Source organism: Drosophila bipectinata, chromosome XR (assembly GCF_030179905.1).
Source record: "Drosophila bipectinata strain 14024-0381.07 chromosome XR, DbipHiC1v2, whole genome shotgun sequence".
NCBI classification, from domain to species: domain Eukaryota; kingdom Metazoa; phylum Arthropoda; class Insecta; order Diptera; family Drosophilidae; genus Drosophila; species Drosophila bipectinata.
The window spans coordinates 20,746,438-20,756,705 of record NC_091735.1 but is presented as its reverse complement, the minus strand read 5'-3'; the positions used below and the strand labels follow the sequence as shown (position 1 = coordinate 20,756,705).

Here is a 10,268-nt window from a genome sequence, read left to right as displayed (position 1 = left end):
CAACAACAACACAAACAAAAATGAAAACTGTTGCACATAAAAAAAAACAACAACAAAAATAAACCAACAATATTACGCGAATTGTAATGAATTTTTGCATTTTTGCACTCGAAACGGGAAACGTGAAACGAAAACAAAAAAAATAACCGAAAATTAAACGAAATCCGAAATGTTTAAAAAAACTAATTTAAGTTATTTTTATTTTTTATTTTTACAGGTTAAAGTTATAATTATTAGCAACCTTGTTGCGCCTGCGCATACAAAAAAAAAAAATAAGTTTAAGACTGACATAAAAAAAATGAAAATTTAATGAAAATTAGAAGAAAATGTATTACAGAAGCCCCGCAGAATGGGAATTGTGGGTATTACTTATAAATATTTATAATTGCCATAAAATCAGCGAGACAACGTTGGGAAATTGAAATTCTTTTTTAATTTCTTTGCCAGAACAGTGCGTTTCGGTAAAGTAAGGTCTGAGGTGTATGAGAAAGAGGAAGGTGAGTAAAAATAATCTTCTTATATTTGCAATACTGTATCTTACTTAGATTATTTTAAATTCATTAAATGTGCTTTTTAATATTTTGTTGTTAATAGGAAAACGTCCTACAATTTCTAAGATTATAAAATTTTAAAATTCTCATTCTTAATAAGACAAACTTTCTTTCTAATATATTAAAATTTCGACCAGCTTTATATGTTGTATTAGTTTCTAAAATGTGTTTTATTTTTGTACATGTTATAAATCTATGTATAAACTGGACTTATATATACATATCATATTTTTAAGATAGAAACATGCTTAAAAGTTTTCAGATAAAAAGAGTCAAATTTTACCCCAGAAATGGGGTAATACGAGAAATGTATGGATATTTTAGATAACTAAACTTAATTTGAATTTATAAAAACATAGAAAAAAACATGTTTTTATAAAAACATTTACATAGAAGCCAAAAAGTATTTTAATTAATTTTTCATTTAATTCTTTGCATTGCATTTGAAAACTATTATCCTATTAATATAGACAATAAAAAATGTTAAAGGACTATAATATTTACTTATTATAATATTAACATTCCAAGCCACACAATTTTATATAAAAAACATAAATCTTGCCGAAAAAAAAACTCTTAAAATATCTTTCTTGCATTTTTATTTAAGCCAACAAAGAAAACTCCCCTTTTTCTATTACTCCAAAACATTTGCTCTAAAAAGCACTTTTCCAGCAATTTCTAGCAAAAGCTGACAAAATATTCATGAAGAACTAAGCTACAAAAAAATAAGCAATAAAAATGGCATACAAAAAATAGATGGCGCCTCTAGTGGCGCCGGAAGTTTGGAAAAAAAAACTTCCTCTTCGCTGTTCTATTTGCTGGCATTTTCTAAAACTGACCCAGCATTTAGTTAACTTGTTTTTTTTTCCATTTTAATTTTTTTGTTCAATTTATTGGCTGACTTTCTTTGCTCGGTTATTTGTATTTTTATACCCTTGCAGAGGGTATTATAATTTTGGTCAAAAGTGTGCAACGCAGTGAAGGAGACATCTCCGACCCTATAAAGTATATATATTCTTGATCAGGATCACCTCCTGAGTTGATATGAGCATGTCCGTCTGTCCGTCTGTCCGTCTGTCCGTCTGTCCGTCTGTCTGTCCGTCTGTCTGTTTCTACGCGAACTAGTCTCTCAGTTTTGAAGCTATCGTCTTGAAACTTTGCACACACCCTTCTTTCCTTTGCACGCAGTATATAAGTCGGAACGGCCCGGATCGGCCGACTATATCCTATAGCTGCCATATAACTGATTGATCGGAAATGGTATAACTTTGGTGTTTTTAGAGTTAGAGAGTTCAAATTTGACATGTGAGCTATTTTTGGCAAAACATTACGTCATGCCAAATTTCATAAGGATCGGCCGACTATATCCTATAGCTGCCATATAACTGAACGATCGGAAATGACCCAACTTTCGTGTTTTTGAAGATAGAAAGCTGGAACTTAGTACAGATTTAATTCTTGGTCAGTTGATCCAACCTACCAAATTTCATTAGGATCGGCCGACTATATCCCATAGCTGCCATATAACTGAACGATCGGAAATGGTATTTGGTAGAAATATCAACTTTCGTATTTTTGAAGATAGAAGTTTGGGACTTTTTTTAGATTTTGTATTGTAATAAATTGGATTATATATTCCTATTCCCATAAGGATCGGCCAACTATATCCGATGTTTGCGATATATATCCGGTTTTAACTGCAAGGGTATATAAACTTCGGCTCCGCCCGAAGTTAGCTTTCCTTTCTTGTTTTTTTCTGTCGATTTTTGCAACTTTTTTTCTGGTTTGGTTTGGTGTTTTTTTTTTTTGTTGTGAAGCGGCCCAGAAAAATGCATTTCCATTTTGTACATATTTGATAACATTCAGCAAAAATTTTCAATAAAAAGCACATCCGGTTCAAACGGGAAATGTCAGAGGAGGTGATTCTTGAAAAAAAATAAGCAACTTTTTTTTTTGAGAATTTTTAATAAAAATTTTCAAAGAATTTATGACTTTTTTTAAGAATCATTAATCTCTCTCAAAAAATAAACACTTTCCTTTCGTTTCTTTTTTTCTCAAAACTCACTTAACACTTTTGCCATTTTTGGCCAAAAGAAATAAGCCAAGTTAACACTTGAACAACTCAAGTAGCACTTTGTCTTCGATTTACAGCCTACGCACACATTATATTTTATTTTATTTTTTTTTTCAAAAATAAATGTAAATTTTTACAAAAAACTCACCATAAACGCCAAACACCGCAGTTTCAAAACGTTGTTCTCGTTCTTTTTGCTGTTTTTGTTGTTGTTGTTGTGGATGAACTTGATGTTGTTTTAGTTGTTGTTGCTGTTGCACTTGCTGCTTGCATTGAATTGAATTTTTTGTTGTTGTTGTTGTTGTAAGACTTTTACTTTTTTTTTTGTTAATTTCGCTTTCGAAAGAATTTTTGTCACTTTTTGTGTGTGATTTTCTTTAATATTTTTTTTTTTTGAGAAAAAATTGTTTTCGGTTATTTCTTTCAAATTTTTGAAATTATGTGCAAAATTAACACAACCTTAGAGCATGCCGATCGTCATCATATCTCTCTCTCTGTCTCGATTTCAAGTTATTTCAAAAAATTAAAGCGAAAAAATGTACATTTTTGACTTTTTTTTCCTTTTTTTTAACGTTTTTTTTTTTGGGTGACACTTTTTGGTTGTTTTTTTAATGTTTTAATTTTTTATGTTTTGGAAAAAAACACTAAATAAATTTTGGATTTCCTGTGATTTCTTTTTTTTAAACTATTTCCCTCAAAAAATGCTCCAAGTCTAAAAAGTTGTAAGTTTTTCTAAAGTTGTTGTTTTTGTTGTTTTTTTCACACACACACATGAAGAAAGCCGCCTTGGTTGGTTGTTGCATTTGGTTGTTGTTGTTGTTGTTGTTGGTGTTGCTGATGTTGTTGTTTCTGTTGTTGGTGTTGCTGCTTCAGCTGCTGGTGTTGTTGCTTCTGTAGTTGTTGCTGCTGTAGTAGTTGTTGTTGTTGTAGTTTCATTTTAATATAAAAAAAAAATTACATTTGCTTCGGTTGACTTTTGAAATAATTTCTTCTCTTTTTTTTTTCTTTTGTTGTATTATTTTTAAAAACTTTGTTGTATTATTGGTTGATAATTAATATATTTATAAAACATTTTCATTTAATTATATTATTATTTAAGATTTTTATTTTATTTTATTTATTTCTTGTTGTAGTTGTGTTTGAGTTTATGCCTGTAATAATAGGATAATTATAAGGATAATAGAATATTTGAAACAAAACTTTATTTTTTTTGCCGACGCTTAAGCACTTGAAAAAAATTTACAAAAAAAAATCAAGTAATAGTTGTTAGTTTTTTTATAGTTTTTTTTTTTTATTTAGCTTTTGAATTTGTTTTTGTTGTAAGCACTCACAATACGTTAAAAATTGCGCGCGTAGTGTTCCGAATAAATGAAAATTTCGTGTTTTCTTTTTTTTAGATTGAATTATTAATTTTATAATAATTTTATTTAAGATTTGTGTTTTTGTTTAGTACAACTGCCTGTAGTCCCATAAAAATATTATATTTTTGTCGAATTTGATTTTGGAATCCAAAGGCTAAGGCAGAATGCAAACAAAAATAAACGAACACGAACGAACGTATGAAAGTGTCTGCAAGAACTGCAATCGCATCGCGTGTGAAATCTCTGCGAAAGTCCAAAGCCGACAGAAAAGCCGAAAACCGTTTGGGGGGCCAAAAAATCGCCAAAAGGAGAGTGAAGAAGAAGAAGAAGCAGTGCCACTGGCAGCAGTAGCAGCGGCAGCGGCAGAAGCAGAGACAGCGACCGAGGCAGAGGCAGCAAACAGCGGCAGAGGCAACGAACTTGGGCTTCGGCGTTTACCAAAAAAAAAAAAAAAACAAAAGAGTCTCAGCCGAATGGCATAAAAGTGCCTGCCTGGCTGCCTCTTTGGGATTATTACTATTATTTTTCCTTTTTTTTTTTTTTTTACTTCTAAGAGCGCCGCACGCGCTTCGCCAAAGAGCAGCCAACAAACGCAGCTGCGACGTCGGCAGCGAAGTGCAGCCAACGCAGCAGCAGCATAACTCTTACGCTCTTTCACTCAAAACTGCAGCTCTCGCTCTCCGTCGCAGGCACTCGCACTCTCTCTCTCTCGCTCTCTCTTCGGAGCGGTCAATGCGGCGTATGCGTAATCTAGTCAGAATGCAACACTTGGGAAGGGGGTGCCGCGGAGGGCGACGGGGGGCGGCAAACGTCTGCCATATGTTTTGGAAAAGTTTGTGGCCAAAGGACGAGTCACAAAAAATATGAGAAAAAAGGACAAGACAAAGGCTACTCAACTAACGGTATTGGGAAAGGGTTTCAAAACAGGATCGTTTTTGGTTTTTTTTTGTTTCAAAAATATCATTTTTTGGGGAGTTATTCAAATTTTTAGTTTCTTTTTAAAAAATGGGTTTTTCTTCTAGCTTTTACTAACAAATTCTGGGTTAAATTCTTCGAAATATTGATTAAATATATTTAAAAATATAAAAAAAATACTCAAATTAGTATTTAAATTATATATTCAAATACTTAAGTAAGTTTTTACTTCAACTTCTTGAAAAATTGGTCGATTCTTTTAAGAAATAAGGTCTAATTTAAAAAAAAAATTCTTAAAATCAATTTTTAAGAAATTTTTTAAGAAATGTCTTTCTTTACTAATTTATTTAAGAAAATTTGTTATATTTAATTCTAGTACAATTCTAAATTCTAATATTGTTTCCTACTTTAAAGTCTCTAAACGAAATATTAATATTAAAAGCAACCAATAACAGCTGAACAGTTCTTAAAAATGACTTCCTTTTAATATTGAAACTAATATATTGATTAATATTGATCCCTTTAATATTGAAAATTAATAAAATAAATAAGATTTCTTGTTATTTTAAATTTAAACATTTAAAACAGAATCCACTTCATTTAAAACAAAAATCAAATTTTATTGTTCTTCTGTAAATTTCTATTATATTCTATTCTATGGTAAAAAAAAAAATCAAATATTTAGTTATTAAATGTTACTATTTTTAAGAAATATAGAAACAAATGTTAAAGGTTAAAAAACCAGAAAAGGTAAAAGATAAATTGTAACAGAAACAATAAAATAACTATATGGATTTTAAGCTCACTTTTATAAACACAAAGTTTATATGTTATATTATTTTTATTTGTTATCCTTATTTATTTACTTTTATAAAAAAAATATCCATAACTTCATGTGTAATCTTGAAAACTTTTGTTTAAAAAACAAGCTTTTATTTTAAAAACTTTAAAAAATAACATAAGGAATTGTCTACAAAAGTGTCTATTTAGGGAAATTTTTTATAGATCTGTGGAAGCAATTTTTTTGATTCTATTTTTGAACTGAAATAAATTTGAATAAATTTTTAATAACTAAACTACTTTCCAAACTTCTTTGAAACTTTTTGTTAGAAAAACTTGCTTTCTTTGAAGGCCTTCACAACGTTTTTCAAAAAGGTCTCAAACTTTAAGACAGAAAACTAAAAAAAACCGTCGGCTATTTTTCTAAACACTTGCTAGAGCTGGGATCTCTCAGGCAATCACTCTAACAAAACACTATACTTGAAAAACTTCCTCAAAAAACTGGCCAGTAAAAAATTAATATATCTATTTCGTATTTTTCGACAAAAGTTTAAGAAACAATTATCACCAAAAAACTTTTTCAAACAAACTATTCCAAAAAATCAGAATAAAAACCAAGAACCAACTAAGAAATATCTCTGATCACTTTTTCCAAAAAAAAAACTAAAACCATCAATCATTGCATTTGTGAATATTTCTTGAGAATATTTCTTTCTCGAAAAAACTCCTTAATTTTGTCACTTTTCAACACTCTCAAGCAGCATAAGTTTTTGTGATAAAAATTAAAAAATTCCTTATGCTGTCTAGTCGCACTTTTATTTAAGATTTTTGTTTCTTTTTTCAAAAAAAAAAATCTGTTTATTTTCATCACTAGAAAAAAATTGTTTAGTTTTTTTTTACACGACGCGGCTTTAGAAAAATTATATGTTTTTTTTTTTAAAACTTGTATATATTTTTTTGTTAAGAAAATTTACTGGAAAAATGATGATGAGATTTTTTTTTTGATGAATTTGTTGTTGTTGGTGTTGTTGCTGTGTTGTCGGTGTTGCAGTTGCAATAATAAAATTGAAAATATTCTGGATTGTAGCTGTTGGTAATGTTGTATCTTGTATCTAGTAATGTTGTATCTTGTATCTTCCGCGGGCTGCGTACGTGCGCGACAACGTGCGGATCTGTTATGATTCAATACGTTTTCGATACGTTTCGTTTACGTTGCCGGACCCGCGGATGACAACAGCAACAGCAACACCAACAACAACAACAACAACACCAACACCAACTACAAATTCGCAGCAACAGCAACACACACATACACTCATACACATGAACAGGAACACATGCACACGCGGAAGAGAGCGCAACGCAGAATGCAAAAAAAAGAAGAAGAAGAAGGAAAAAAAACTTTCAGAAGAAGAAGCTAAAAACCAAAAGGCAACTTCACTCCAAATTTTGAGTGAAAACTTCGCAATCCTCTCTTCGGCAGAGCGAGAAAATTCGCAAAAAGCAAGAAAAACGCATCGCATGGTGTGCTGCGCTGCCAGCGTCGACTGCAGCGCCTACGCCGGCAGCGCCATACTGCTCTTGCATTTGCTTCTTCTCTTCCTTTTCGCTCAGTCGCTCTCTTTGGGGGGCCATTTGAGATTTTTTTTTTTTTTTTTGTTCAGCCGCTTTGGATTTTTCGGCCAAGAGACTAGAACTTTGGCGCGAAGGTGGCGGATTTTTGAGCGGAGTTTTCAAGATCAATTTAAGGATATTTTTTGGAGGTTTTTAAGATTTTTAAAAAAAGTTTTAGTAAGGTGTTTTTGATTCTGGGATATGAAACTTTAAAATTTTAATAAAAATGAGAAGTATAGGTTTTTAAAATGTAAAATAGATTTTTTTAGGAATTTTTTTAAAAGAAAATTTTGGTTTTTTTGCAAAAATTTAAGTTTTTAAGAATATTTTAGAAAACTTTTAGGAAGTTTTTCAACCGAAAAATAAAGTAAAAATATACCGAAATTTCGGTATTTTTTTTTTTCGACAAAAAAAATATTTTTAATTACAAACAAAAAATATCTTTAAAAAATATTTTAAGAAAATTTTTAAAAATCTTAAACTTTTGAATTTTAATTTTAATAAAAAAATAATAATTATATGGAGTATAATTATATTTAAGTTTCAACACATTGTATATTATTTTATATTTATTTTATCAACAAAAGAACAAAACAAATTTTATATAAATTATAATAAAATTTAATCTCAAAAAATAAACAAATAAAAATAATCTTTCCAAGAATTCTTCAAGCTTTACATTTTCTACAACTATTTTCTGATGAAATTTTCTAATGAATGAAAACTGAATAAATTACACAATGAAAGGAAATACATTTAAAAATGATAAAAAAGAATAAATAAAAATATATATATATAAAAAAAGCATGTTAAACTTTTGCAAAACAAAAAAAAATTAATCATTAAGTCTTTATGAGGAACTCAATGAATGATTTCTTTAATTTCCTAAAAAGATATCACTTGTTTTCTTAATATTTTTAGAAACTTTGTTAGTTGTTAAATAATTTCCATAATTTTAGCGAATAAGAGAGGTGAGAGAGAGTTGTGTAGATTCCAATTTTTGGGTGAAACCACCCACCGGAGATCACCAGAAAAAAAAAAAAAATCACCAGAAAAAAGATCGACAGCCAGAAAAATTGTAAAAATTTTGTTCACACAGTTTGGTTTTTTTTTTTTTTTTTTTTGTAGAAAGAACAGTAAAAAAAAGATCAGAAAAATATATACGATTTAGACCCGAATTTTTTTTTTTTGTTTCAAAATTTTTTACGCGTATTTTTAGGAGGGCTTTTTTACGTGCTTAATATTTAATTTTTTTGGAAATATTTTTTGCGCTTTTCGCACTCACACCAAGCGACGAGGAGCAAACGATACAACCGAATGAACAAACCAACTGGCGACTGAGAAAAGGCAACAACGACAACAATGACGCCGGCAGAGTCGTTGGCGGCAGCGACAGCGGCGCCGGCAGCACCAGCAGAGGTCCAGTGAGCTCCAAACAAAAAAAAAGTTGCAAAAAATTACAAAAAAAAAAATAAAATTCGCAATGAAAAAAAAATAAAGGCAGCCGAAAGGGAAATAGAATAAAAACCAAAGAAATAGAAGAGACCCCCAAACACACACACCCACACATGCACACATGCACATAGAGGCTCACTCACACGCAAAAGTGCAAAAGTTGCATTGGTCAAAAAGAGCCAGAGAGTGGGTGAGAGCGAGATAGTGAGGAAGAGGGGCAGGGAACGCGTAGGGTACTGGTGGGTGCAAGCGAGAAGGCCAGATCCTCCCTCTCGACAGTTTTGGCGAAAAAACATGTTGCCAGCAACATGTTGCCAAGCTCAAAAGCCACGCAACGGCACACACAGACAGACAGGAACACTCATGCACACTCTGGAGAGAGAGAGCGCGAAACAAAGAATTTGCAAATTCTCTTTAGTTTGCGAATTTTTTTTTTTATCAGCATTCGCACGCTCTCTCCCACTCGCTCTGTCGCTGGCTCGCACTCTCCCTGTCCCGCACACGCAAATACACCTGCGTCGCCGCTCTCCCTCTCCCCGTCTCGCTCGCACTTTCTTCCCAATCGCCCCAAAAACTCAATGAGAGATCCCACTGTTGACGTTGAACATTATTTCTATTTATTTTTTTTTCTGTTTTTTTTTTTTTTTGCAAAGAATTCGCACACATGGAACTATAGAAGAACGATTTTTTTTTTGGCAAAAAAGCTAAAAAAAAAATACATAAATTAAATGAGCAAAAAAGTGGAAGAAACAGAGAAGCAAACGCACAAAAAAGATGAGCCAAAAAAAAATCAAATCGAAATTCGCGCTTTTTTGCAAAAAAAGATTTGGAAATAGTAGGTGGTGAGGGGTGGGGCGGAGAGGAAGGCTAAGAAATGATTAATCATCATTTTTTTTTGGTCGATCACTTTTCAGTTTGACACTTTTATTTATTAGCAAGTAATATAAATAAACTAATAAAAAAAATTGGTTGTTTTATTAAAAAATAAATATTTTCTAAAAAGAAATAAACCAATTATTAATGACAGTGTATATTTTTAAAAGCTCTGGTTACATATTAAGGTTTCTAAGCCACTGTATTCCCAGAAAGGATCAGTTGTGTTTGAGAGCCACTGCTGATGGTTGCTCAACTTATAGGTTTTACAGCGACTGTCAGGATAATAAGTTTGAAAGCCATTGTGGGCTGAATATAAATGTTAAGGACTTTAAAGCATTATTTTTATCTTATAATAAAATATATTAAGATGAAACTAAATATCAAAATTAAAAAAGAAATACAATATTTTATATTTACAGTTACTTTTAAAAATATGTAACTTTTGTTGAAATTTTGTTTATTTATCTTTAAGCTTTTTTCAAAAAGAATATATTTATTGGTGATGTTTACTATAAGTTTTTTAAGTTTAGCTTAAAGATATACATAATTTAAACTAATAAATAAAAATGTAATATACATTTTATAAACTTTTTTATTGAATTTTTTTATTTTTTTATTCTTGGAGTTTTAATTTATTTATCT

At 30.6% G+C, this 10,268-nt stretch overlaps 1 long non-coding RNA gene across 1 annotated transcript; it reads right to left on the bottom strand.

The window, feature by feature from the left end:
• Positions 1-2,935: 2,935 nt before the first annotated feature.
• On the bottom strand, positions 2,936-5,091 carry LOC138927797 (uncharacterized). Its single transcript, XR_011444274.1, has 2 exons — positions 3,957-5,091; positions 2,936-3,776 (listed from the first exon to the last, which is right to left on the bottom strand). It is a non-coding gene; the product is annotated as an uncharacterized lncRNA (long non-coding RNA).
• Positions 5,092-10,268: the final 5,177 nt, after the last annotated feature.